This window comes from Poeciliopsis prolifica, unplaced genomic scaffold, assembly GCF_027474105.1.
Source record: "Poeciliopsis prolifica strain line A6 unplaced genomic scaffold, Auburn_PproV2 SCAFFOLD011, whole genome shotgun sequence".
Classification (NCBI taxonomy): Eukaryota; Metazoa; Chordata; class Actinopteri; order Cyprinodontiformes; family Poeciliidae; genus Poeciliopsis; species Poeciliopsis prolifica.
Window position 1 is genome coordinate 155,192 of NW_026562386.1, and position 27,967 is coordinate 183,158.

The following is a 27,967-nucleotide window of genomic DNA, read 5'->3' on the forward strand; positions in this document are numbered from 1 at the left end:
TACCATCCGAGCTGCAAAGAGGAAGCCATGCAGTCCCTTATTTAAAAATAGTAGGCCTGTATTTGTTCTTTTTAAAAACAAACAAATATATATATAAACATATATATTTAAAGATTTAGCATTTCCTGGAAGAAGCTCAGCTGCTCAACACAAACCATGACTGGACTTCATCGTGTGCTGAGCACCTATAAGCAGGTGCCAGTGAGTTTTTTGAAGAGAAAAGCAAAATTTTAGTTTGCAGAACTGTATTGACAGTAAATTATTATTATTATTATTATTTTAAATGAAGCCACGTTTCTAAAGAGACACAAAAATTGTGTACATTTCTGCACAACCACGATTAAAGCAGGATAAACTTTACCTTCAAAAAACACAAGGCCCAAACATGCGCTGACTTATTCTCGTTTCCAACCATCTGCATGTGAAGGATGAGCCGCACCTGCAGGTGTCTTTTCTCTCTGAGTCCAAAAGGTGGCGCATGAGGCACGTTCAACCAGCGCTGTGGTCCGGGAAATGAAAGAAACGCCCGCTGCTTTAAGAAACTGCGTTTTAAAAAAAGAGAGACCACATATAAATCACCATGTGTGGATATGGGGGGGGGGAAACACTGTCAAAATTTGTACAGAACCATAGTTATATATTTTATTTTTCTCGTCAGACTTTCTCTTATCTGCTCCAGTTATTTCTGAAGTGTTGAAAGAGTTCATAAAGGTACGTCTATTTCTTTTCTTTAGAAAAAAAAAAAATAATAATAATAAAAACAAACCCTCACCCCCCGAAAACTTCCTCACATCCTTTCAGATAAAATAAATGAGGGCTTCCGAAGAAGATGAAGAAGAAGAAGAAGAAGTAGAAGAAGTGTTTGTGGAGCAGCAGCTCTGTGATGCTGGCCCTGCCGCAGCTCCTGGGTTGGTGGGTTTGTTTCACCTTTTTGCCTCACCTGAGAAGAGAGAAAGAGAGAGAGAGAGAAAAAGAGAGAGAGAGAGCAGAAAGTCAGACGCACAGGAGCCTGATGTGATCTGATGCGATGTTGTGGTCGAGTTGTGCATCTTTCTCTCTCTCTGTTCCCCCCCTCTCTCTATCTGGCTCTTTTCTAGCTCTCTGTCACTCTCTCCCTCCCTCTGTCGCCCTTTTCTTCGCTTCTCCTCCCTCTTTCAGCTCCATGACACTCGGCTGGTAACAGAGTTTCCTCCCGCTGTCCATCTTCCTTCTCTGTAAGTAAACTTTGATTTGTTTTCCATTGCAAAGACTTTAAGGTTAATTTTGCAACGCTCATGACAAAAATGCTGCTGCTGCTGATTTAGAAAGGCTACAACTCTTCCATCAGTACCATTTAAGTTGTTTTTTTTCTTCCCCCCCTTATGTATCTGCGGTTCTGTTGAAATTGCTTCACTTTGACATAAGCGGGCCTCCTCCTCCGACTTGCATCCAAGCTGATAATCTAAAACATATGCTCATTCAAGACAGATAAATGGCGCTTTGTTATAGCAACCTGTGAACTTGTGATTTAATATCTCACGTTTAAAAAGATCAGAGAGGGTCCATGCTAAAAATTTGAGAACAGACAGATTTAATTTAAAACTAATAATGGAAAGGTCGACATCTCAGTGAATAAGTATAATTTAACTTTTTTGATTGTTTAAATTTGCGCAAAAAGAAAACACACACACACACACACACACACACACACACACACACACACACACACACACACACACACACACACACACACACACACACGCACACACAAAACAAATTGACCACAGTGCAGATTTTTGTCTTCAAATGTTACTTTCTGAAATTTTGCAGTGGGTTAAATATTTCAATTGAAACATTCTGAAATGTCACCTCTGTGTATCTATACGCACCGACAGATCTTAAATTGTAATAGCAATAATAGAACCGCCTTGGAAAATATTAGGACAGACAGAAGGATGATTTGTGGAAACAGTTATTTTAAAAAATCACGACCAAATGAAGCCCAATCACCAAGAAATCAGATGTAATTCACTTATCCACACACACACACACACCCACGCACACACACACGCACACCCGCACACACACACGCACACACACACACAAACGTCTTTTGGTTTTTATTTTTGTTTAGAGTCGTCAAAGAAAATCAAACGTCATTTTTGAAGATCCAGATCTTGCAAATTAGTGTCTTATTTATTTATTTATTTATTTATTTATTTATTTATTTATTTATTTATTTATTTATTTTTCTTCTTGTGATGTCTGACATCCGAACTCTCATTTTGCTCAAGCGTTCAGCTGCAGTACCTGTATGTTTATATCTGCAAGTGACCAGGAATGTTTTCACGCAAATGGGAAACGAGTCAGCACTTTATGAAGCATCCAGTGGCATACATAGAAACAACAGAAGAAGTGCGGCGTCTCTTAAACAAACAAAGTTGCAGCGTCTCGTGCATTTGATGCACATTTGACTTTATAAAAAAAAAAAAAAATAATAATAACAACATACTAAAGTCGGGACAGAAACAATCATCTTCACTTTTATTTCATCCCTCTCTCTCTTTCTCTCTCTCGCATCTCTTGTCTGGGAGAAGGAGGTGGAGGTGGGAGGGAGAAGGAGGAGAAGGAGGAGGAAGAGGAGGAGGGGGGCAGAGTCCTGCCTCTTTGCCTTCCTCAGATCAATGCCCTGGCCACTCACTTTCTGATGTTGCACGACGGGAAATGCTTTGAATACTTGCGACATGGCTGCGCGCATTGATTGCCAAGATTGACAGCATCTTCAGCTCCTGTAGTCTTCTCTTGTCTAAAAGTGAGTCCGCGAGGGGAGTGAGATAAAGAGCAGATAGGCGAACAACAAATGGTTCTTGTAGTTTTGGGGTTTTTTTTTTTGTTTTCTTTGGACAAGTGAACTTCACAGACTCTCTCGGATCCCCCCCCCTCCACACACACACGCTCCCGCCCCACACACACACACACACGCACACACACGCACGCACACACCACCGCCGCCAGCAGCACTTTTCCTGCATGTGGCCCCGTGTGCGCAGAGTCAAGTTTTCGCTCAACAGATAGCAGCTCAGTGATCCTTTGTAAACTGTAGCGTAGCGTTCACGGCGCAAGAAGGACGCGGACTTTTCTCGTCCACGGCTCTCATCGTCAAGGTAAAACCACCAGCTTGCTGTCTTTGTCCCGATGCTTACTATGATTCATTTTTTTTCTGTTTCAGCGAGAGCTGTCAGTGAAAGCGTCCCGCGCGCCCTGCCTTGCGCTGCGTGAGTGCGTGCGTGCTTTAAAACAATGCGGGAAGAGTTCCTCACGCGCTGAGCTGGCACGGGACGGAAAGTTTTTTTTTCTTTCTTTCTTTCCTTTTTTGCGGCGGAGAGGAGTGGGAGTCAAAAAAAAAACTTTGCTTGTCGCGGCTGTCCTGATGCGTCGCTTCTTTTTCCTCCAAAAAGCCCGAAAACAAACCGATAAGAAGAGAGACGACAGAAGCGGCTTGTGTTCACACTCGGAGTGACTCTTACGCACAACAATCGGTAAATAAATCTCGTCTCCAGTTTTCATTCACAACTATAAAAATAAAAAGTGAAAAATAACTCATTGAATACGTAAGATGTATTATAAACACTTGAAATCGTCTTTTGTTTATTCTGCCCCCCTCTGTGTGCTTGAGCGACGAGACGCAGCGCTACGGACTCTCCAAACGCATAGAGTTTTTTAAAAATTTTATTTTCACCAGTCTCACCAACTGCGCCGAATAAGTGTTAGTGATTTCTTAACAACCTTTAGGGCTGATGGAGATCCGGCGTCTCTGTTTACATGTCCCGTAACTTTATTCCGCTTGGTGGCAATTTCACTTCTGTCCACACAGCGGTACCTTTCATTGACAGTGACGTGCGCGCTTGTAGGTTTCCTCTCTCTCTCTCTCCTCTCTCTCTCTTTCTTCTCTCTCTCTCTCTCTTCTCTCTCTCTGTTTCTCTCTGTGTGTGGTGTGTGTGTGTGTGTGTGTGTGCGTGCGTGTGTGTGTATGTGATGGCTGTGTGAAGCTTTCGCTCCATTCTCATTGCACTTTTTTTTCTTCCTTTTTTAATTTGCAAGTCACAGTCCGGAGCTGCTTTTTTTTTGTCTCACTTCGATCTTGACAGCGTCTTTGTCTTTTTGAAAACAACAAACTTTAATTATTTGTTGTTGTTATTTTTTTGTAGGACAGATGCGCAAAGTTCCTTCAAGCCGCGCAGCTTGGGAATTTTTGCTCCTCTCAAAACTTTTCCGGGGGGTCGGGGGAATTGACCCCTTAAGAATGCATAAGCCGTAAATTAAATTCAACAATCGCAAAGGGTTGTCCGTTCAAAACAGATGTAGGCTGTAGTATAGGAGAGAAGACTTAAAAAAAAAAAAAATGTTATCTGAACTTAACTTTATTTGAGCGCTCCGGACTCCGGAAGTTGATTTAGTGCTTTCTGTTTTCCTGGCAAATTATTATTTTTATTGCCTTAAGGGGAATAAATAATTACAAATCAACACTGATCAGTGTAAAGCAAATATTGTGACGTTAACTGAGTAAACCTATTTTTAAAACACGCGCTCTGTTAATATTCTGTTTAATAGCAAATGCATTTATAAGTTAGGCATCATTTTATAGAGGTTTTCATTTGATGATCTGAATTTAGCTGTTGCTCTTCCACACGGCTTCTGATGTTAAGTTAAACGCTCTTTACTTGATTGGGTGTTTTAACAAAATCGCAATAATAATAATAAAAAAGAAACCGTCCAAGCGAGCGTATTGTTAACTTTCAGACAACTGAATTAACTTTCCTCTCATTTACAAGCCATCAATCGAGTTTTATGAAGAACCACACCTAGACACGTTTTATTACTCTCTAACCATCTCGTGTTTTTTTTTCTCTTTCCTCCTCTCTCCACAAACATAAACCCAGCTTCCCGAAAAAGTCTGCTTAAGTGTTTTCTATTATTTTTATTTTTGTTTTATTTTATTTTAACTGTACCCCTCTTGGCATTTTGTTCCGAGCCCTCTGTGCGGCCCGTTCACGCAGGTCTCCTCATAAGGTAAGGCGGTTCTGGAGACCAAACGCGAACCTAAATGGTACATTTATAATTAGACTGCCCATTCAGCACATTGTCTTGATCGCTATACACGGACACTCGGCTCTGTCTGTGTCAGTTTGTGTCTGACGGCTGCTGCAGCTCAGCGTGTCGCTCACTGAAAGAGTGAAACCAGGAAAAAAGACACAAAAAAAACCCCAAAACAAAACAAAACAAAAACCCCCAAAAAAACAGGCGGCATCCACAGCCAGCCTCAACTCTGTGATGCTCCGGTTTTTCTTATAGTCCTCATATTTCCCGATTAGAGATGAGCGTCTTAACTCGTCACCCTGTTCATTTAAAGCTGCTCTTATGCTCCTTTATGAACGGAGGAAATTTGAAATGTATATTTTGGAATTATTTTTTTTATTTCTATTTTTTTTTTTTTGCAGTCCGTGACATTTCATTCTCATGAAGTGTTTTGCTTAAGTTAAATTTTACAAGGCGATGATCTGGCAACTAAAACAACTTCTTTACCTTTTTTTTTTCTGGCTCTCAATGTGACTTTAGATTTTTATTTGCAACACTTGGAATGTTCTTCCTCAGACGCAGCGTAAGATGCAGAGACGCAGACGCTGCTTGTGCCAGAGAGATCAGAGATTTTAGGACTTTAATTTTGGCATAAAGTCGAAATCTCTCCCCCCCCCCAAGCCTGTCTCACATGTCCTTACACATCCTGTACTGTTACAGTTAAAGTCCAATCCACTGTAGCATTGCAGCTGGGTTAGTTTGCTAGACATTAATATATTAATAACATCCCTATCTCTTAAATTAAAATGTTTGTTACTGAACTGAAAAGATATGGCGCGGTTAAGTTGACCTGAAAAGTCACTTCTAAACCATCTCTCCAGCTGTCATTGTGTGAATGTGTTTGTTTAAACCTTTCTGAGCAGGAGGGATGAAGGGAAAGTCAGTGGAAAGTGAAATGACTAGGTCTATGTTCTGTTACAATTGGATAAATGTTTTCGTTTTGCTCATTTTCACAAAATTTATTCAGGTTTTAATTGTGAAATCTGTTCCGTTTTGGAGAGTGAATGTTTGCTTAGAAATCTGCTGTTTTATGAAGCTCATGGGACAAACTCTCCAGAGGTCATTTAAAAGCATTATTTTTATTTCAGATTTAAGATATTTATGATAATAGAAACAAAATCTGGTATATATATTTTTTTCATGCACAAGCCATGCCGTGACGCAAATGAAAGTGTGTATGCAGGTTTCTTTTAATGGCTCTGCTCTGCAGCTACAAGGGCTACACGGTCTGGATGCATATTTATTCCTCACATAATCTGGTATAAAGAACAGTCAAGAAAATAGATTTTATTTCTTACTTGGGTGAAGCAATGCAGTGATGCAATAAAAGCAATAACAATGTTTTACAAAGTTGACCATTTTTACAAATTGAGCATTTGTATCGGCTTTTGTCAATCTCAAATGTCTGTGTGTGAATTTGTCTATGAGCGGTAGAGACCCTTTTTGCCTCAGTGTGTTCCCGTGAGTGAGTTACACTTTCCCTCTCCTGCACTTCACAAGCATGTCTTCACTCTTCTGTTGAAAAATCCTTTAAAATAAAAAAACAACAAAAAAACCCCAGATATTCTGCGTCACTCGAAGAATTACAACTTCACAACTGAGACTGTTCGCAGTGCTTTATCTTGATATGACAAGTGCTGTGGGATGTGAGAGTGAAGCATTGTTGAGGAAGGGGAGCGATTTGGGTGGTGCACGGGTACCAGTTACTTCTTCTGTGACTTGATGATAAACAAGGTTAGATGGAGGTAAACAACAGCAGGCTCTGTAAAGGTAGAGGGGAGTACAGCAGAAGGCTGGAGGACCGCAGGAGATAATAAAGGTGGCAGCACATGTTGTGACATCTGTCTTTCTAAGTGTTATCTAATTTGTCGTAGAATATCTCAACAATGATCAAAACTAATGGGGAGAAGCCTTGGCGTATCTGTGTGTGTGGAGTGGAGGGAAGGCGCTCATTTCTTTTTAATTGAATATAAACTTTCAGATTAGTCAGTGTTATTTTATGAGTCGAATTCAATAAATAAACAAAGGTTCCTCCTGTTTGACTTTTTTTTTTCCCACGTGGAAAAAAAAAAGAGACGAAACAGAGGTTCAGCTGTGGTGCAAAGGACTCATAGAGGGTCATTATGTCCATGCAAAGAGTGCAACAGATAGACAGCAAAACATCAGCTGCTTCAAAAAAAGCATCATGGGTTATTTACAGGCTGAATTCCTTTCCTCTTGAATGCAGGTTTGTCTATCGTTAAATCATCTTCTAAGTTACAGGTTATGTTTTTAATAGAAAAAAATTGCCTGCAGTCAGTGTTTGTGCAAGTGTGTGTGTGTGTGTGTGTGTCTGTGTAGGCACTTACACGGTCAGTTCGGGGGGGATTTTTCTTACTTGATTAGATTTTCATGTCCCTCTGGTTGCTGTAAGTGAACAGTATTGCTGACATTAAAGGATTACAGATGAAAAAAAATCTAAATATGTGTATCATCACAGGAACTGCATAATTGCACAAGTAACCTAAGTGGCCCATTTTGATCTGTATCATTCACTCTCCCACTGAATATGTTTTTCTCAAAATAATTGGACATTTTCTTTCAGTCCATATCATAGTTGCGCATAATTAAGTTTGACTTCAAAATGCAACAGACTCAACTATGGTAAGTAGCCTCGTGTTCTTTTTTTAATAATTTTATTTTTTTTTAATATCACACATTAATATGTAGAATTAATTGGAAGGGCGTTGGTGGCCGCACGTCTCTGACACGGGTCCAGGCCTGTAATCAGGTGGAGGAATTAGCGGGGCTCATTGTTTTTTATGAATCAAATGAAGATTTGTACAGTGGCTGTGTGAAGATGGTTGCCTGAATTTCCATTTCAAAGAGGCACACAGTGCAGCCGGGCAGTAATTAAAATGTGGTAGATTTTGGAGTCCCTGCATACACTCTTACGCACAGACCACATACACAAACATTAGTGCACACTCTCCCCTTCTGCGTCTCTCTTTCCTTCTTTCCCCCTCTCTCTTTGCCTCTCTCTCTCTCTCTCTCTCTCTTCTCTCTCTCTCTCTCACACACACACACGCACACAAGCAAGACTTATAAACCAAGGCTGAGACCTGTCAGCTTGTGTGAAAAGAGTGCAGATAGTTGAAACTTAATTTTAGGCAAACACTCATGTTCCTCTTGTTGATATTTAGGAACATAAGTCAATGGAAGGTTATCAAAAAAAAAAAAAACAAGATTTTGAAAAAGGAAAAGAAAAGAAAGCATTTTTAAAAGTTGTCTCTTCATTCTCATAGTTTTAGGGAACATCACGATTGCTGAAGTTTGAGAGTCGCGCATAAATTATTTTTGTCTCTGTCTTGCAAGCTGCAGTCATGGTGCATTTTTAAAATTTTAGTCACAGAAAGTATGCAAAATGTGTATTTGTCAGTGGATGCATAATCGTTTCATGCATGGATGGATATGTTATGTGTGTGGTTTCTAGTGACCTTGCTGGAGAATGTGATGACTTAAAAATGTGGAGGAAGAAAGCTGGGATCTTCTGCCCCAAGTGCTTTCAGACTTAGCAGAATTGTGAAAACCTCTATAGACCTGCGAGCGCGTCTTGTGAGCGGACAAGGGAGACGAGATTAGTGTAATGTGGGTTCTTGCTCTGCTCCCTCACAAAAGCTTCACAACAAGCCTCTTCCTTGCGATCCTCGCCATTGTGTTTGTATTAGACCATCCCATGGGTGAGCCAAACCCTTGGAGAAAGCTGCTATAACTTGATCCATCAAGGGCATAAGAAAAAAAAAAGATATGAGGAAGATGCAGGAGGAACACACTGCACATTTAAGTGTTCTATGTTTTACAAGTTACTCTTTGGCAGCCAATAGTTTTAGAAAAGAGTAATAATTTTTGTTCACAAACACTGCTCTCCACGGTCTGTCAAAGCTAAACAATTAGGCATTATCCAGCTGGTGGAAGCAAGCAGTCGGCTTGGCATCTGTGGGCTTCATCTGACACAAGATGTAAAATATGTTTCATGGTTGTGACTTAGGAAGCCAACATGACTTCATTACTGCGTGGTCCAGCTCTACGGATGTAGTGAGCTTTTTTGCTGGCACATCATTGTTTTCCGATCTGATTTGCAACTCAGTTTCTGAGTGGATATTAGCTTGTTTGGAGAGGGAACTGGTGCATGCAAAAACCCCTTGAGAAGCATATTTTGGAAGTCTTTTTTTTTCTTCTTTTAAAGACAGGCCTCACCAGAGCCTCACTCTGCCAGTGCTTCTAACTTTTAATCTCTTCAGAGAGTGTGTGTGCGCGCGTGCGTGTGTGCGTCGACGCTCTTGGATGGAAACAAATGCTGATCACCCACTTGCATCATGGAGCAGCTACTGTGACATCTAATCCAGGCGAGAAAGTTATGGAAAAAATGGATGTATTGGGCCGGCAGTCAAATTCTCAACAGTTTTTCCTGTGGAAAACGCTAATGTACGGTGCCAAAAATAAATCAAAGTGACAAAGAGGGAGGGTGCGGGAATAGATGGTAATGTTCTTGTGGCTGAAATTTTGATGAAGTTAACCATAGCATCTCTTCAAGCCCAGGCCTTTTGTTTCCTTTCTGAATCATCTCTTTATGGGCTAAAACTTGGATGTGCTGCAAAGGATTTGCTTTTAATGTACATCATGAGAAAATGGCTTCTGCAACAAGCAAGCACAAGCTTTCTTATCCTGCTCTTTGTCTGTCTTTGTAATCCTTTCACACGCACACCAAGTAAATGGACAAGGGTGTTAGTGAAAAGATGATCTAAGAGCAGACTCTCTTCCTTAAGACTCCACACAGACAATGATGTGCATGAACATGGTGCAGCAGATCCTTCTAATTTGGAGAAAATAGATCAAATTATTTTTTGTTTTAGCTTAAATAAGTTTTTTTATCCAAGTTTTCCCAAAAACAAAGATATTTAATTCCTGCAAGATTGTGGAGTTTAATTGTTTTACTAAAAGGACATTTTATATGGTTGTTTTTTTTTTAATTAAATTATAGTTTTGATATTGATAATTTAATATACATTGTTTAGAAATAACTGTTGAGCGCTTTGGAAACATCTCAAACGGTGTTAAATTACACTTGAGGGACCGCTGCCTCATGCAGCTACACATTCATAAGCAAAATCAGCCATAGCAATCTAAGCAATGCAACACGTTTGCAGTAAAACCAAAGAAAGTAGTATTTGTGATAAACTACATCTTGAACGAACCAAAAAAAAAAAAAAAAAAACACACAAATCCGCTGAAATGACAGAGAGCTTGCGGTTTGGCTGAATAGTAAATTTCCCATGAGGCTCCTTGACAATCTGTAGGGACAGCCTCTCTGGCACACGCCACCCACCCACATACAATATACACACACACAAAACGGAGCGATGTTTCTGCCAGGCATTATGGGTACAGAAACATCTGGGAGGAGGCTCGGCAGCAGAGGGATGATTGACAGGTTGGTGAGAACAGATGAGGGCGTCAGAGGTAGTTTAGTCTTTTTTCTTTCTTTTTACAATCAAACAGGATGCCGTTTTTGTTACCGACTGACTCGATGAGCATTTTTTAAAAAAATTCTTGTGATTGCCATGTGTGCTTATGCATTGAGTGATTAATTTTACCCTTATAATTTGGCCATGAACAAATTTCTCACATTGCAATCTGAAACAGAGGAAGGAGAGTGGAAACTCAAGTGCATAATTAACTTTCTTTGACTTTGATTATTTAGATAAATGCATTTAAAAGCAAGATTTTAAAAAAATGGAGTCACAGAAATGTCCCATCTTTTTTTTTTTCGTGATTCTGCTTTGACTTGGGGTTTTGCCTAAGCAGGGTGAGAGGCTTTGTGTTCTTGGTTAGGGGTGGGGCTCAGGGTATACATTGGGGGAAGTACAATGTTCCTCCTCATGCTTGAGAAAAGCTAAATTTATTGGTTACCATCTGCAGGGTGGAGGAGCTTGGGTTATGGCCAGGCCAAAGAAAGGCTTCTAATTAAACAGTCATCATTATCAACTTATGGTCAGTGATCATCGTCCCCAACATTGGTTCTCCAAGACGAACATGGGATCATTGAGGCTTTTCTATGAAGCCAGTTCTGGACTGAATTAGAATACAAGAAACAGGAGGAAAGTGCGAGTGAGAAGACTTTTTCCCCCCTCTTCACTTGGCAGAACAAGCAGAATATATCCACTCAGGTTTAAACAATTATCTAACATCAGAAAAACCAGCAGAGCCTCAGCGCTGGCACAGCTATCCCGCTATGGTTTAAGACATGACCAAGTGTCCCATCTAAGCAGAGCTTTCGATAATTTCAATTAGTGTAAGAGGGGTGTGCCTGCAGTACCGGTATCACTGCTGCTGGAGGAGCTTTGCTTTGAGGTTGACAGCCCCTTAATATAGTATTTCATGGTTTGATGTGTGAGTGACACACAGACGCTCCAAGAGGATGGCAAAGTGGTTTATTAGGATCTAATTAGAGCCCTGTGATTAAAGGGGAAGTGACTGTGATTAGGAGACCTGCAGATGATGTGGAAACATGGATGAATATTCAGTGAAGAAAAAAAAAAACACACAGTATGTGTTAGCCTGTAGGTATTCGAAAGTGTGTGTGTGTTGTAGATTTTCTGAGCGCCTCTGAGCCTTGTCTCCCTCAGATCAACCGTGTTATGGTATCATCTCTACAGCGGAGGAGCTTTACAGCTTAAGCTATTAGGCACAAAATGCAAAGCCGAACATGGAACTGCAAATTCACATTTGATGTTGTTCTCTTGAGTACATTCGACACATGATGAGCAGCTTCTGGAACTCAAGAAAAGAGGAAGAAAAATGCAGGTGAACACGTTTTGTTTCATAGTTTAATTCTAGCATGTGAGTGGATTTTCACAGCCAATTTAACATGAAATATGAGGAATGTTGTACCAAGCCTCATCTACTTGAGGAAGCCAATAGAACCACACATTCTTTTTCACGGTGGGGTATGCTCTGTTTATTCAGAGATAAATAGCCTATTATTGTTAGCCTCCATCAATGGAAAGATGACTGTTGGATTTTCTTACCATTCTGTAACTTTTCCAAATCCGCAATAGTTTTCGGTATAGAGAGAAAAAAAAAAAAAACATTCAGGGGACTGTTCTGAAGACTGGAGATTGTCAGCAGGGCCTCGAGATTTTACAATTTCACAACTGACTTCCTCCTTAAAATGACACTGGCTTACCTGCCTATTACTCCCTTTGATTTCTACAGTACATGCTTCTGCGCTCTGAGAGGTATTCATAATAAGCTTAAACTCCACTGGCTTCGTTGCTAAAGGGGGTGCTTATCTCGCCGCTATTCAGGAGAAAGAAGGGTAATATTTTTTCCAATTTCAACATTTTACTGTTTGGCCACACTCTGCCCAAAACCACATCAGAAAGGGGGTGGTTGGATAGCACACATGGACACACACATGGACACTGACTCAAATGTGCATTTATCACATATGCACACACACTCCATTCAGAACTGTTCTGTGATAAAATTATTTTAACAGCTTGAATTCTGAGCTCCACGTTTTTCATCAAATGTTCTGTGATAATTTTTTTTTCTTTTTTTAGTTTTTTTAACTAACAGCTGCTTGCATGCTTTCTTAACTTGCGCTTGTCTCATGTGGTTGAAATATGGTTTGTTGCAGAAAACTAATCTCTAAGTCCTCTTACTTCATGTGTTGACACACATTTTAAACTATTAACATTTTCGTTTTTCCAGCCACAGGAATGCTTCAAGTAGCTTTGACGAAAATACTCATATTCAACGTAAAATATATGTGAAAAGCAGTTTGTGGTGAGCAGCAGTAGCACTTTTGCTTGGGGCACCATAATAAGAAACATGTGTTCGCAAGTGAAAAGAAAATACATTTCTTGTGACCCACCTGTTGTGCTGTTAACACCAGATTCAAGTTAATATCATGTGAAGAGCCGCCTCTAAGAGCCGCCTCTAAGAGCCGCCTCCTTCTTTGCCGCTCTTCGTCGGCAACGACACCTGGAGCTCCTTGGCATGACGCTGAGGCCAGCGAACGTTGGCCCGATGAAAATTTCTTAGCAGAAAAACTAAACCTTTGCAATAACAAGAACTACACACACATAATTCATCTAGGTGCAGAGTTGTTGCTTTTTTTTTTTTTTTTTTACTTTGTCTTTCTGCTGCACTTCATAGTTTGCTCAGATAATTTTTTGGGGTGAATTTTTATGTCTCAGCTCAGTGCCTGCAGCCTGGGCTTGCTGGGTTTCTCAGTTTTACCATAGCTTGTGCCATGGCGTAATGGGCGTCCAGGACATGATGGGAATATAATAACAGCTTGACAGTGTTTTTCTTACCCCCTCCCTCTGCGTTAAAAGTGAAACCCATCCAGAAACGTGGAATATATAGGGACTGGCTGTGATGTCAGTTGTTATTGCTGGATATGCAAAGTAGTAAATTTTGAAGTATTTTCCACAATCTGCTGCACAGAGAGCATTATGTCACAAAGGCCACATTGTAGCTTGTTGGGTGTAGAGCCCTTTTCTCATTCTCTTGTTCTGTGCCCCTCTTGGCCACCTTCTGTGCTTCCAGTCCAGACTGCAGCCTCTCTTCATGCCCATTTCCTCTCTTTGTGCTGAAATCAATTGACAATAGAACTATATGGTATCTTACATAATGGGTAAAATCTTTCATTTAAATTGCAAAAGAATAAATAACCAAGAATGTTGCTTCGATTGCGCTTGTGATTAAGATTTATGCGTTGGCACATACAAAACAACTCACAGCATTTTGTGAACAACTTAACTTGAACTACTGAGTATAATTGATTTGAAGTAAAGTTTTTTTTTTTTGTTCCTTTGCTGCATGGTTCAGGCTGAAATGCCGGCTTTTTTCAATACAGTTTGGCATGGAAGAGCTTCCTGTTTTCTACTAATTAAATTTGCCGCTAACATATGCTGGCAAGAACCTCTTACCTTGTTTGACTTATTTATTGCCTGGCTGTGGAGGTAATTTGACCTTTCAATTCAAAGACCCTTTTTTAATCCAGAAAAGGAGTGTTAAAGTCAATTAGAACGGTAATCAGTGGCTCAAACACTACATTTGTTTCCTATGACGAGACAAGCAAAGCAGAGGCTTGTCCTGAGCTCCTTTTCCTCATCTTCTGGCCCTCCAGCCTCCTCCAGGACGAAAATCAGGGCTAACAGAGGAGAAGGAAACGGGGCTGAGGCACAGAAAAAAGAAGAGAAGGAGAGAATGAGAAACAAGGGAGAGAGGAAAGCTCCCCTACGGTTCCTGCCATGTCACCGGAGATTTGTGTCCTCCTTTTAAATCATTTCCCTTTTTAGAAGATTAAGAAGGCAGAAATATTCCTAAACTGATCATTTCCTTTCCTCCTAAATGGACTCATTTGCATTTGAAAACACCGCCATTAATTGTGGGTTTCAAGAAATAAAAGACAAATGAGCTCTGTAAATAAAAAACGCAAAACCAAGAGGTTGTAATATTAATTGTCTGAGTAGTTGTTCATGGGGCACGAGAGGCAGAGCAAAGCTAAACATTATTATCAGATTTAGACACTGGCCGAATGCACTTAGGCCTTGTTTTTATTTACGTCAAACGTAAATCTTACAAGATTTCAGTCTTTTTTTTCCTGAAAGAAGTTTCCTTCTGGTTCAATAGATTACTGAACCATTAACTTGGTTCAGTAATCCACCGAAAGAAATAAAAAAAGAAAAAACTGTAGCTGAATTGGTTTGCAGATTGCAGTTTTAACCAGATCCAGACAAATAGAGAGAAATGCTGTTATAACAGGGAGAACAGCATTGAGTGACTTTCCCAACTTGGATTATCTTCCCATCTCCCACACGCAAAGATTTAATGCTAAAACTTATTCAACTTACAACTGCAATCAATATTTGCCAAGTGATAATCTGTGACCATAACACAAGACTTTGTTGGAAAAGAATTGCATGCTTTCCCCCCTGGAAACGAGGAAAAGTGCAGGATAATTTGTGGACTCCGATGCCTTGTTGTAACCTGATCATTTATGGATCAGTTGTTTTCTTTCTGGTTTAATTCACCATGTGATTGATTTTCAGCGCAGTACCGATGGAAAACATCCACGCTAAACCGCTTCTGAGATGGAGAATCATTTGAATACAGATGCTCGCGGCTCAGGCCTTGTAACTGGAAACCACTCAGAGCCCGGAGACAATTGCAGGTTGATTATGTTGCTTCTGACAGAAGTTGCAAGTCTTTTGTAAGACAGACATATTTGCATCTAAATGCTTATTGTAGACATCTAAACAGCATAAAGCGTGATTGTAAACACCAGCTGTTGGACCATATTCAGGAGTGAAATAAAAAAAAAGGAAAATTGAGATGGAAATGTGCAAATTATTTTCAAACACTGGAACTGAAATCAATAAGGGAGAAATGTTGGTTTGCTGGTTGTACATTTTCATTGGATTTGTTTATACACTCACATTTGAGCCTATTTACAGTTAGCACTGTATGTTGATTTTACTGCGCGGAGAACCGCTTGTGTTCATGTTCTTTTATTATTTGGTTACTGCTGCAGGCTCTTTGATCCCCCACATCTCCACACAAAAACACACACACACACACACGCACGCACGCACGCGCACAAGCGCACTTTTAACAATGTTGCACTACAAATGTCAGAATTTATGCTCAGATAATTTAGCAGATTTTATACATAAAACAACTATTACAATACATTTGCCAGAGCTTTTGGTCACTTGTGTTTGCAGACAGTTATGAACACGTCACTCTTTCCTTTGGAGACAGTTGTTTGTGTGCACGTGCATGTAAGCGCAGTCGCATATACGTGGGCATTCACGTGAATGTGCGTGCATGGTGCCCGAAACGGAGTGATGCCCCTGCTGATTCCGCTCCTCCAGCCCTTTGTCCTGCAGCACTCAGTGTGTCTACCTCCTCAGGAGACTGTCAGGCTTCTCTAGTGTGGCTCCACAAAAGGCCCAGCCTCCTTTGAGGTGTTAAAAACTTCCATTTATGCATCTCCCTGGACAAAAAAAAAAAAAAAAAAAAAGCACAGAGCCCATTTGAGTCCAGTAGCAACACAGACAGACATTGTGGCCACGCTTCTCTAGCACTCATTTCACAGATTCTAAAACCAGTATGTGGTGAACAGGATTTGAGGGGCTAAAGTGCCCCACGAGGGCCAGGCGATAAGAGGGGAGAAACGCCACCGTGCAGTAAACTAGAAGATGGGTCCAGGAAAATAAACACATTACCTGGGAGAGAGGAAGAGACTTGTTTTCATACCCCTGACCCCCCCAGCAACTCGCGCACAACCACAAAGCCCCACGCCGAATGAGAAAGAGACAAGGATAGGAAAAGAAAAAGGGAAAGGAAATACGTGTATATACCTTGGAAGTTAAGAAAAGGGGTCCTTGGCGTGCCAAAAGACAAGCTTATTCTCTGTTCTCTCTCTTCACAGTCTTTGGAGTAAAAATAATGTTAGAGGAAAGAAAAAAAAGCCTGAGTTGCACAGGAGCCTCTTAGGAACCATTTGGAGTGAAAGCTGTCTACTGTGGAGGAAAACACTCTTTCTGGGTGGCTGTCTCTCCTTTTTCTTCGCCTCAACACTGTTACTGAATAAACAGACTTTTATTCCAGGTATGCAAAGCAAAGAAAATGACAGATAATGTACTTGCTAAGCATATGAAAGCCCTGTTCATCCACTGCGAGGTGTATCTACCAACCTTGTAACAAACTCACAGTAAGGAAGCTCTTCTTCCTTAACTTTCATCAGCTCTGCCAAAACATACTGGCCACTGTTTCACTCTCAACAAAGATATTTTAACAGGAGTGACATTCTGGTAGTCATTCTTGACACACAGGCGTGAAACGTTTTGTGAGTGTCTGGTCTGATGTATTTCAGTGTCAGTGTCAGGGGACAGAGAAAGAAGGAGAGAGAAAAAACCCGGCAGTCTGAGAGAAACAGAGGAAAGATAAAACGAGAGAGGTTTGTAAAGCTGTGACAAGTAACGGTAAGCTGGAGTGTATAACAGCTGTTTGCATGTGATTGACCACATTTCCAGCAACAAATAACTCAATATCACAGCCTCTTGCAGAAATTCAAATTGTCTTTCTGGTGTATAGTGGAGGATTTTTTGTTCTTCATGGCTGCCTGGGTATGCCTTAAAGTCCTTTTACTTTACACTATTGCAAAAAAAAAAAAAATTCAAGCCTTGTTTGCAGATGATGCGAGATCAGTAGAAAAAAATAACACAGAGCATTTGTCTCCAGAATTGCTAATTTTACTTGTTTGGTTACAATATCAGACTTTTTTTTTTTGCCAGAATATTCTGGGCTTCACCAATTTACCCCCAGCCACCCCTCCTTAGCCTTTCCGCTATTTCCGTCGGGACCACTGTTACAGCCCCATCTCATTGCGTCCCAAAGTCCCTCGTGCAGTTTCCAGGCTGACTGTGTGGCTGCTGCTTCTGCAGAGATAACCACACTGCGCCCAGGTAGGGAGCAAGCCTACTGATGGCATAGATTACTCTATTGTCAAAATAACTAACTCTGCAGAATTCCTACTTTAGCGTGTTCGGACGAAGAGGAGAGTGAGGATTTGGGATGGAGGATTGGGAGGATTTTTATTTAGTTTTTTTATAAAAGTGCTGCAGATCTGGACAAATTCCAAGCAGGAGTTGAAGTATAAGTTTTAGCTTGCTCATGCATATCCACACATGGCTGTGACACACATGCAGAGTATGCAGCAGGGACATATCATTCTACTGCAGAAAATCAGAAAATGCCCGAGCTAAAATGCACTTAGATTTAATAGAAATCTAAGTGCACTAATCACCGTCTGAATTAAGTCCGAACAGGCAAAATAGGACAAAATGTTGACCAGCGTTGACATGTTAAAATGCATTTTTGAAGAGAATCAAAGTTTATGCAACAAAGCACCATCTAGTTAAATACGTTTGCCTAAATATAAGTCTGTAATTCTCATCTCATCTCTTAGTTTATTTCTATTTGTTGAACTTCTCCAATTAAAATGTGAAAGATTCAATACTACTTTCTGTCATCACTAAATCAAACCACATTTCTCAGAATAATAAAGACAATCTATAACTATCAGCTGCAACTGATCGAAAGATGAGCTCCAGCTTTGCCCAACCCAACCACACTGGCCAACGCAGGCTTATTTTATCGTACATTTCAAAAATAAAAATTGAAATATTATTTAAATATGCTTCTATGATAATCTACAAAGGAAGCTTCTGCAGGCAAAAGAAAGACCCTTAATTGTTTTAAAGTGGGAGTTTTAAAATTAGTGTTTACAATTGAATAGATTTATTTGCAAAATAAATTAATTTTACCAAAATAATAGAAGTATGCACTGTGATACATGGAACAAGTATAGCTGCAGCTTAGATTTCAATGTGAGCTTTATTTTGAAGAACTGGTACAGCTGGTGCATGCTGTATTTTACAGTGATTGTTGTTTCTACATGTTCTTCTTTTAGTGATTGACTCCACAATACGTGCATCCACAGAAATTGCCTCGGTTTGAGTTTACACTGTTTATTTAAGCTTCCTGGTTGGGATTGGAGCTCAATGAAGAAAAGACAGTGAAAGGTGAATAGGAGACAAAAGTTTTGGAGAGCTATTTGAAATTTGGGTCATCATTGGGGGGGAAAAAAGGGGCTAAAAGTCAGACAAAGTGATGGTCGGCATATTCCACACCAAACAAGCTCACACAAAGTGAAGACTATTAATATAAAAATCTTAATAGGAAACTCTTTACTGTGTTTAATTTTCTGTACAACAGGACTGGACTTAAGTAGCAGTAATAATTGATGTACAGTATCAAAGTTAAGACTTTTAAGAAGAATGAGCTTGTCATTTAAATTCAGTATGTTATTCAAATCACCAGTATATGACAGGACTGTGCAAAATGGTTCCATTATTTTTTTTTAATTTAAAAACTTTACTTACAGCTTGAGCTTTATTGCTTCCAAGTATTTCTTCTTTAGTGAACATGTGTGCGTGTGCATGTGTGTGCAAGAGATTGCGATGCTATGCAGCCAGGGCTGAAGAAAAAGGGCACTCTTTGACTGAAATGCCACAGGTGACTGTGAGCTCTCTGTTTTTTTGCGCCTTTGATGTCCAGCTGCATCAGTCTGTTTGAAACTTGTTACCTGTGAGCAAAACCTCTGGTAGTTTGAGTGTGGTGAGATCATTTCAGCGCAGTCTTCTCCGTCTCACACCGTTAACAATAAACAAAAAACGATTAACTGGAATTGGTTGTAAAAAAAAAAAAAAAGAAAAAAGAAAAAGCAGTAATGCCATAATTGGTGATAAAGAGAGCTTGTTTAATGTTTCTGAGCCTGAGGTGGGATATAAAAAAGGCTCCTGCATGGTGGTACAACAGGTCAGTTGACACTGACTACTGAACACCAGGGATTCCTGCATTTGTTTCATTATAATATCATCTGGCTTTTCTCATTATTTGCAATTATAAATTCTTTTGTGATTTTCCCCCATTCAAAAAAGATAAAATAATTAACTATAATAACCAGTGTATAAATAATGCAGCACCCCATGTCTTATTTATCTCTTTGTCCTCAATTAACATCAAATCATTGTTTGAAAGCTCTGTTGTTATTAGCACTTTCTGTGATTACAAGAGCTCTCAGTGAAATAGACAAAGGGGTTTACTGAGTTGCCATCCATGGAATATGTCTTTTATCCCACAGGCTGGGGCTGTTGGTGTGCATCAATGGCAATTAAAAGTAAATTACATGTATTTGTAAAGACAGGAATAGGTTGTTGCATCTGGTGCTGGTTGGGAACGGTGAAATAGAGGAAAGTATTCAGATTATCAGTGAGGCTGCACCTTTTATACCTGAGTTCCTGTTGCGTTAAATAAACAAAACCTACAGCTGTGCTGATCTGGTATTTTATTTTCATTAACCTTTTGCTTTGGAAATGAACTTTATACGATGATATCTATGACAATAAAGTAAAGAATATCTTGTAAAAATGTGCAAACAATCTTTCAAGGATTAAAAATATATATATATATTTTGTGGTGGAAGCAATGTGCTGCTGTATGGAGCGGCGTTCCATTCAGCTGAGGTCACAGGGGTCCCCTCACTCCCATTGTCACTTCTATAGCCTCAAGGCTGCCACATTCAAGCCCATCTCACTCAGTTAGCCCTCCAGCCTCCCCCGCAGCAGATTCTGCTGTGCTCCGACAACAATGCTTTGGCCGTTCTATATATTTATCCAGCCTTGTTGATGGTGGCTTATTGGCCCCGGCAAAGGAAGACTGAGGGGCTGCACTGCAAATTAGTGACAGATCAGTTAAGCGTGACCTCAAAAAAACCCTTGGCCTTGTTTAATTGGCAGTGTAGAAGCAGACTAATTGTATAAATTGGCTGGTAATGAGATCCAGGCTTATTGTGAAAAACAAGATAATATGTGAAAATGAACACAAACAAGCCTGAAGCTTTTCCACCTCCTGGTCTGATGTCTTTGGTATTTCTGTGTTGTCAATTCGTCCCAATTGTTCTGAGTCAAATTCCTCTAAATGTCACCTGTTTTAACAACAAAATATCAAAACCCTAAAAAGTACATGTTCTGCGATGATCTGGCGACCTGTCCAGGTGGTGCCCTGACCTCTCACCCTACAGGTACCAGAACCCCTGGCAACCCCACTGGGGATAAGCATGCAGGATAATGGACAGATGGATTAAATGCACATACTCTTGACAATGAGTTGGTTTGGAAATTGTAGGCACTTTGTAAGAATGAAAAGGTCAGGGTTGAACCTTCAGGCAGGGATTGTTTGTTGCCAGTCATCTATATCAGGGAGCAAAAGACAACATGAGTTACAATAATTCTAGAGCCAAATGTGAGAAGTGACTCCCTCCACTTCATTTAAAACCTTAATACACAGATTTTGGCTCATAAAACTTAGATAAGCTTCAGAAGGGTGTCCAGTGAAAGTGTAGAGTGGGTATATATTATAGCACTGAAACTCGTGGATAGAAAAGTGTTCAGTTTAAGGTGTTTTGAATTGTTCCCACTTCCTGGTAAACAGGAAGAAAACCGTTCGTTGCCACATGTTTACTGAGGATAAGGGATTGCTGCAATGTTAATTTATCAATGTGATTAACTGTCCACTGCCACCATGTACTGGTCTGGAGTCTAGAGAAGGAATTGGTGCAAAGTCAATGACTCTATGCAATTAGCTGTTTCCCTAATTAGTTAAACAAGGAATTATGTAATAAACAGAAATACCTTTTTGGGCTTGTATAATTTGACAACATTAACAGTCTTTTTATACAATTGTCATTTTTAATAAAAAAACAATCAGTTATAATTCTTACACAGTTTCAGTGATGTGCAGAAAAGAAAAAATGGCTCAGGTGGAGTGAATGTACTCTGCCCTGGAACTTCATGTTGCTTTGTAAGCTCTGACAAAGTTACCAGCTCTTTAAGAGACACTCTTAAACTAGCAGAGCATGGCCTCTCAATAAATCTCTAGGTGTCGGAGCTGGATGCAAGATGGAAAAATGAAATAAAACAACTGGTTTATTATGCAAGCTATGTATTAGTGAAATCTGCAGATGGAAAGGTAGATTAATGAGGCAGCAGAGGAGAGACTGCAGAACAGATTTATATTATTGACAACTATGATGACCAAGAGGTACTATCACTGTTTTAGCTCATCCGTCCCACAGTCAAGAGTTTGTGATCCCACTTGCTTTTTGCAAACTGAAATGATTCTAACTATTTTTAATTTGATGTTAATAGTTGTAACCTAATTAGTCAAATGAAACTAAACTCAAAGATGTGGCACAAAATGGTCTTTTTCTCTGTTACTCTCCAGGTTTTTTACATGAGTTCAAAGTCAACCAACCAGTGATCACTGGAAGCTGGGGATCGAGTCTTTCAGGTTTTGTAAGTATCACTTTGCCTCTTCAGCTGTCTCTGTCTTGCCACGTCTCACACATCCCTGCTGCCTTTCACCCACACCGAACACCTGCATTAAATGAGGTGGACAATTAGATAGACTCACATCGTATGCACAATTAAACAGTTTCAGGCACAACAGTGCTGACAGACCTTTTTCCTCAAAAGTCAGCCCCTTAAACCTATTTTTGTTGGAATTGTGCATCGAAATGTGTCTTTGGAAGCTTTACTTTAAACATCTAAAGAGATATAATAATATTATTGTCGTGAAATTAGATGTACTTTAAAGCAGCGTTAAATACACCTGAATCCTCTCTGCACGAATATTACGTTAACCCTCTTTTTGCAGCTGCAGGCAGTGCAGGTTTTCTAATGAAAATCTATCCAAGATATTAAACAAATAAAAGTCAGGAACTTAGATGATATTATTCTTCTCTTATAAATGTCATTGGAGTTGCCACGGGAATCATAATATTGTGGCTGGGAAGCTCCTCAATAACAGCTTTGAAATGTCTGTCTGAATTCAAAGTTCATGGCCATTTACCATTGTTTGATCACTCTATTTCTCATCACACAATGCCTTCTGATCGCAGGAGTGCACACCTGTCAACCTATTTCCAGCTCCCAGTCATCTGTCAGTCAGGATAGATGTAACAAACATTGAGTTTAAATACAAACAGAACATTTCACAATGTAAAATATATTAATAGCATTGATATAAATTGCAAAGATGTGGTATGGCATGATAATCTTTGGTAAGAATGCTGTGGTTTTCTTTTATGAAACAGACATGGAGAGCACTTCTTGCTTTTGTTGAAAGCAAAATAGAATGAATAATGCATGATCATTTGTTTTAATTTTTATTTCTTTCTTGTTTTATTCTTTGTCTGTTTGTAATAAATAAATACAAATAAAATAAAAACCATTTGTGCTGCTGCTAAAATAAGACATGTTGATTTGATTAATACAGTTAACATTACTAAAAATATATTATGATTGTAATAATAGTTGTAATTTTGAAGTTTTTAAAAAAAGCATTATGTTCGTTTTCTCACAGACCCTTCACGTTCCATAAGACACAGAGAGTAAAACTCTTCCCACTGCAGTAACATTATGGTGTTTGTTATGTGTGTGTTACAACAAAGCACAGTCATATTGGCAGAGAGAAATCACTGCTACACGCTCACAAGTCTGGAGGAGGAGGAAGTAATAATTGACAAGCTGCAGCGTCTAATTTTTTGTTTTCATTTCAAAGGAAACATAGAGACAGCAGTTTATGAACATAAAGGAGTTGGACAATGCAAAATTAATATGTGAAGGTTAAACGATCAATCTCTGTCGAAGCGTTTTATAACAATAAGTATAAAAATGAGTATAGTATTCAATGTGTAATCTGTGCAGTTAACATTACTAGGTGAAAAAATCGCAAAAACCAGAAAGCAATTTCAAAAAAAAAATGCATACGTATGGTTGTACATATTAGTAACATCATGTTACCTGCATGTGCTGGTTAAAAAACACGTTTCCTGATGCTAATCAGGTTTGAGCATCCAAGCACTGAACTGACGTGTTTATGGTGAAAGTTTGCAAGGTTATTAGTCTCCTGTCTTTATTTGTTACAAAAGATAACCCGGCATGAATCCCCAGCAGATTAACTGTGGTTTTGCCCCCTTCACTTTTAGCTAGATTTTCATACAATCAAGAATCTGAATATTTTGACTTAGAAACTTAATTAATCTTTAAAAATCACTGGAAGTAATCTAGTTTGTGCATCTGATGTAACATGCTTAATTGGACTCATCCAGTCTCCTCTGGAAACACCTGAGAGTACATTGCAACCGTCTGAATGGATATGCATTCTGTTAATTTATCGTTTATCTAATAAGCTGCCGCCACAAAGTCTCTCAGCTGTTCAGGCCAGTGTTGATGGGCCACCATTGGGATGTGGGGAGCCATTTTGAGTGAAATTAAATGAACACCGCTTCATCCTAAAATGAAAATGAACTGGTGAATGACTTCTCTGTATCTATTATCTAACAAATGAGTCTCTTCAATCCGCTGACCCTCCAATGATTGTGGTCAATATGCCAAACAGAAATTGCGTGACAATGATTTTAATTTAATCAACCACAAAGACTTCATTCAGTAAATCCCAAAGCTGAGTTGGTCGATATTAATTGTTTAGATGTCGATGGTGGAAATGTGTAAAACTCACGATCCTTTACCTGATGATATTTTGTGCCGTGTTGTGATGCCCACTTTCCATTTAACAGCATAAAAAAAAAGATGAGTAAAAGGCCAATATGGATTTTTCTGTTGTCCTGTTTCGTATTTTACATATCCTTTTTATTATGAGATAGAGTTTTTTCCCTGTACACACTCCTGTCAGAAAAGAGCACCAGAGAAGATGCCATTAATCTTCTTTCACACCAGCTGTAGAAAGCAATGCATAACTAAAAGTCTGGTAAAACGAATTAATGATTTCAGCCATGAGCTTTTCTCCCAAAAAGCCATGAATCGTCTCCAGCTGATAATGCAGCACAGCCCTAGAGTGTGAAATCCTTGTTGCATTGTGAGTAGCCGGTTAATTGATTCGCAAATTATTTAAAGTTTGTGGTGCCCAGGGGAGCACTATGGTCTAATGGCAGCCCATTTCTACAGAGATAAAGGAAAAAAAACTCCTCAGCTAAGATCACACTACATTGTAATCCTGAGCTAACAAGCATCATTTGGGTCTCAAGAGAAAAGCTATGTGCATTTTGGATTGATTCAGTTCATGTTCCTCAATGCAGACTTTATCGCATCCTAATCCTGTGATCCAATTGGAAATGCTCCTTTATTCAGACTTTTAATTTTTTCTCAGTTGTAGCTTTGTTATTTCTAGAAAACAAGACATTAAAAATGAACTCAAATAACCCCAAATAGTTTTGATTTCAATGGCAAAATTTTTATTTTTTGTGCAATGGCACATCCAGCCAAAATTGTCAGAAACGTGTCATTATGTGTGACTTTTTATTAAATACACATCATTCAAACATTCTGAAGCTCATAGGAAATTACAATTAAACATTATGGAGCAGTTAAAGGTTAAAAAACATAAAAGATCATTTTTAGAACTCATTCAATTCATTTCAAGTTTATAGCTCATATTTATTTCCATTTCTGAAAAAAAAGAGAACTATAAAAGAAAATATTTCTCTACAGTTCATTTGGTTCAGACAGTGAGAACATATAAGTTGGAGGTGCAGCTAAACATATGAACAACTAAAAGGCACTAAAAACATTCAGTTTTATTTTGTAGGTTCTCCTCTTTTCAAAGTGTGGAAAAATTATAAACACAGTTAAATAAGTAAATTTAGAAAGGTTTGTCATGGCATAACCATAGTTACTGGTGTAATAAGTGCAGAATAGAATGGCGTACAAGCTCACACATTTTTTTATTTTATGCGTCTTCGGTTGAAGTTGCAAGACCTCTGTGTTAATATCAAGAAACCTCTAATATTGTCCCATTAGCAACTGCTGTCATTCAGACACACGGCTTTGGCCTGATTTAAATAAAATGAAATGAAGATGGTTGTTTCTGCTCCCTTGGCTTCACTCATTGCCATAAACATATGCTCTGTGCCCGCTTCTTTCCATCTTATTTATGACTTTAATTTGTTGTGTGGGCTGCACAAGAAATCAAATTTAATCCAATCCTCCCAGGGACCCTGTCATATAATAACATGGTAATTTCTGTGTATCCTTTTGAAAAATGAGAAAATTAATTCTTCCTGACATGTTCTAATTATTCCAGTGTGAACAGGGGATGGGATCCCCTCCCTCCTCCCATCCTCCCCCCTCCTAGCTCCCTAAGTGTCAGTTGCCGACGGGTGTCGAGGTGCTAATGCTGACCAGCAGCGCGTTTAATTTGAAACATGAGCAGACACCTTTCAACACACCTTCCTAATGTTGGAGTGGCTCACACAAATTAATTCACTACTCATCTGGTAACGCTGACTGAAATTTGTGTGTGTCTGTGAGCAAGGTGTGCATTTGTATGATGTGATACAGGGACAGTAGCACCTCTTGGACTAATTCAGATTAGTTAAGGGAACTGATGGTGTGTGTTCCTGTGTGTCCTACCAAAAGGTGCAGATGTGTATATTGTCACTGCGTTCTGATTTGTGCTTTTCCAACCATCCTTTCTTTTTTTCCAAGGGGGAATTTATGAATAGTTTGAAAGTTCCCTTTTCTATCCCCTTCTTCTTTCTTCTCAAACCAAAAGTAACTTATCACCCATAGCATGTAAGAGAACTTTGAGAGATCTATTTGACTGTCACCATGAAGATCTTTAGCTAATTATTTTTAGCATCGGCAGAGATTTTTCATGTTTGTTTGTCACTGTCTGAAATTAATTTAGATTGTTTCTCTTTTCAGGACAACTAAGATTACTGAAATGATTTGTCTTGATTAAATTACTGTATGTTACTTTCTTATGAGTCATGCTTTTGCATACAGTAAAGTTACTTTGCTATGATTTGAAAATGAGATGTCGATGTCATGGCTTTTTAAGCTTCTTAAGGAACACAATTCTAGCCATTTGTTTAGTTATTTTTTTAAGTGGCTATGTGGTGTTTTTAAATCCTTCCTTTTCACATTCAATTGTGTTTTGTCAAAAGTGTAAAAGCAATGCTTTGGACTGAATTTCTCATTATTGTAGCTCCACAAGCCCCTCTTTTAACCATGTTCTGAAGTGCGTCTGACAGCATCTCATTTTGTTGCGGACTCTTCAAATGCGAATGAAGTACTTCACAACCCACCGCCCTCCAGATTGTAGAACGTTCCACTCCACCACGTTCGGCCATTTTTGTAGTTCCGGGGAGAGATGAAATTATTTAGTGGCCTACAAAACAACCCTGAATGCATTTGAACTATGCAGTTCATGTGATAATACTTTTCCAAACTCGAACTTAAAGCAAGCACACACTGGTAACATAGCCAGAAGGCACAATGCTACTGCTGTCAAAACAATGGCCAGGAGAGTCATATGATATTTCATTAAAAAAAAAAAAAAATCAGCTAATTGGAACTCAATCAGTCAAAGTCTTTCTTGATACTGGTGGAAAACCTCTTTGAAGTGCCTGATTAAGTGTTATGTTTCTTGGAAATGTACCAAAATCCAAATTAATTGCATGCAATTGCATAAACAAAACATCAGCATCAGAGACAGGTGGAATTGAAAAATATATATTAAAACAAATGCAATAATCTATCATGAAGTCTAGAACCACAAAAAAAGAAAAAAAAAATAGCTATGTTATCTTTAAGAAAAGGTTTTCTAACAGATGCATCAGAATTACAAGAAAGAGCTCATGGATATATGAAAGTTTGTTAGGTCATCATATGAGTCAGATGAGAATGAGACATCTTCATGGTACTTCCAAGTACACATCCTGTCACCACTCTTATCTCCTTACCTTATCTTCTAACTCTAAGTCATTATCTTGAACGCTCATATGCTTTCTCTATTGTGAGCTGTTGAATCTTTTAGACTCAGCTTTCTTTTCAGAAAAATACTGGCATTGCCCACCGTTTTCGTACTGGTTTATTTAAGGGAGCATACAAACCACCTTGGGATGCTGTAGCTGCTGCGCTCTGTGCGGCTAACTTCTGTGTCTCGCTGTTTGCTGCGCACTATGTGAGCCCGTTAATGACTGAAGACTGAGAGTGCCGACGTGTGCCAAGACCCACATGGCTGCTGGCGGTGCATTAAATCAGCAGTCAATTTGACTGGAAGTTTGAAATCTGGGCTAGGTTAAAGGATGTGCTGAAGCCGTGTTAATAGCTAGCTTGTTGTCCATATGGTACTGCTTTAATAG

General features: G+C 39.2%; 1 protein-coding gene across 9 annotated transcripts in view; it reads left to right on the top strand.

Moving 5' to 3' along the window:
* The first annotated feature begins 1,139 nt into the window (after positions 1-1,139).
* sox6 (SRY-box transcription factor 6) overlaps positions 1,140-27,967 on the top strand; it is a 136,052-nt gene continuing 109,224 nt past the window's right edge. For 6 of the 9 annotated variants that reach the window (XM_055037005.1, XM_055037004.1, XM_055037011.1 and 3 more), the window contains exons 1-2: positions 2,931-3,143; positions 22,024-22,094. The gene's annotated coding sequence lies outside the window, so the exon portion shown is untranslated. Of the gene's footprint in view, positions 1,215-2,709; positions 2,792-2,930; positions 3,144-4,720; positions 5,050-22,023; positions 22,095-27,967 lie in introns of those variants that run through there. The other 3 variants (XM_055037007.1, XM_055037006.1, XM_055037008.1) reach the window with 3 other exon arrangements.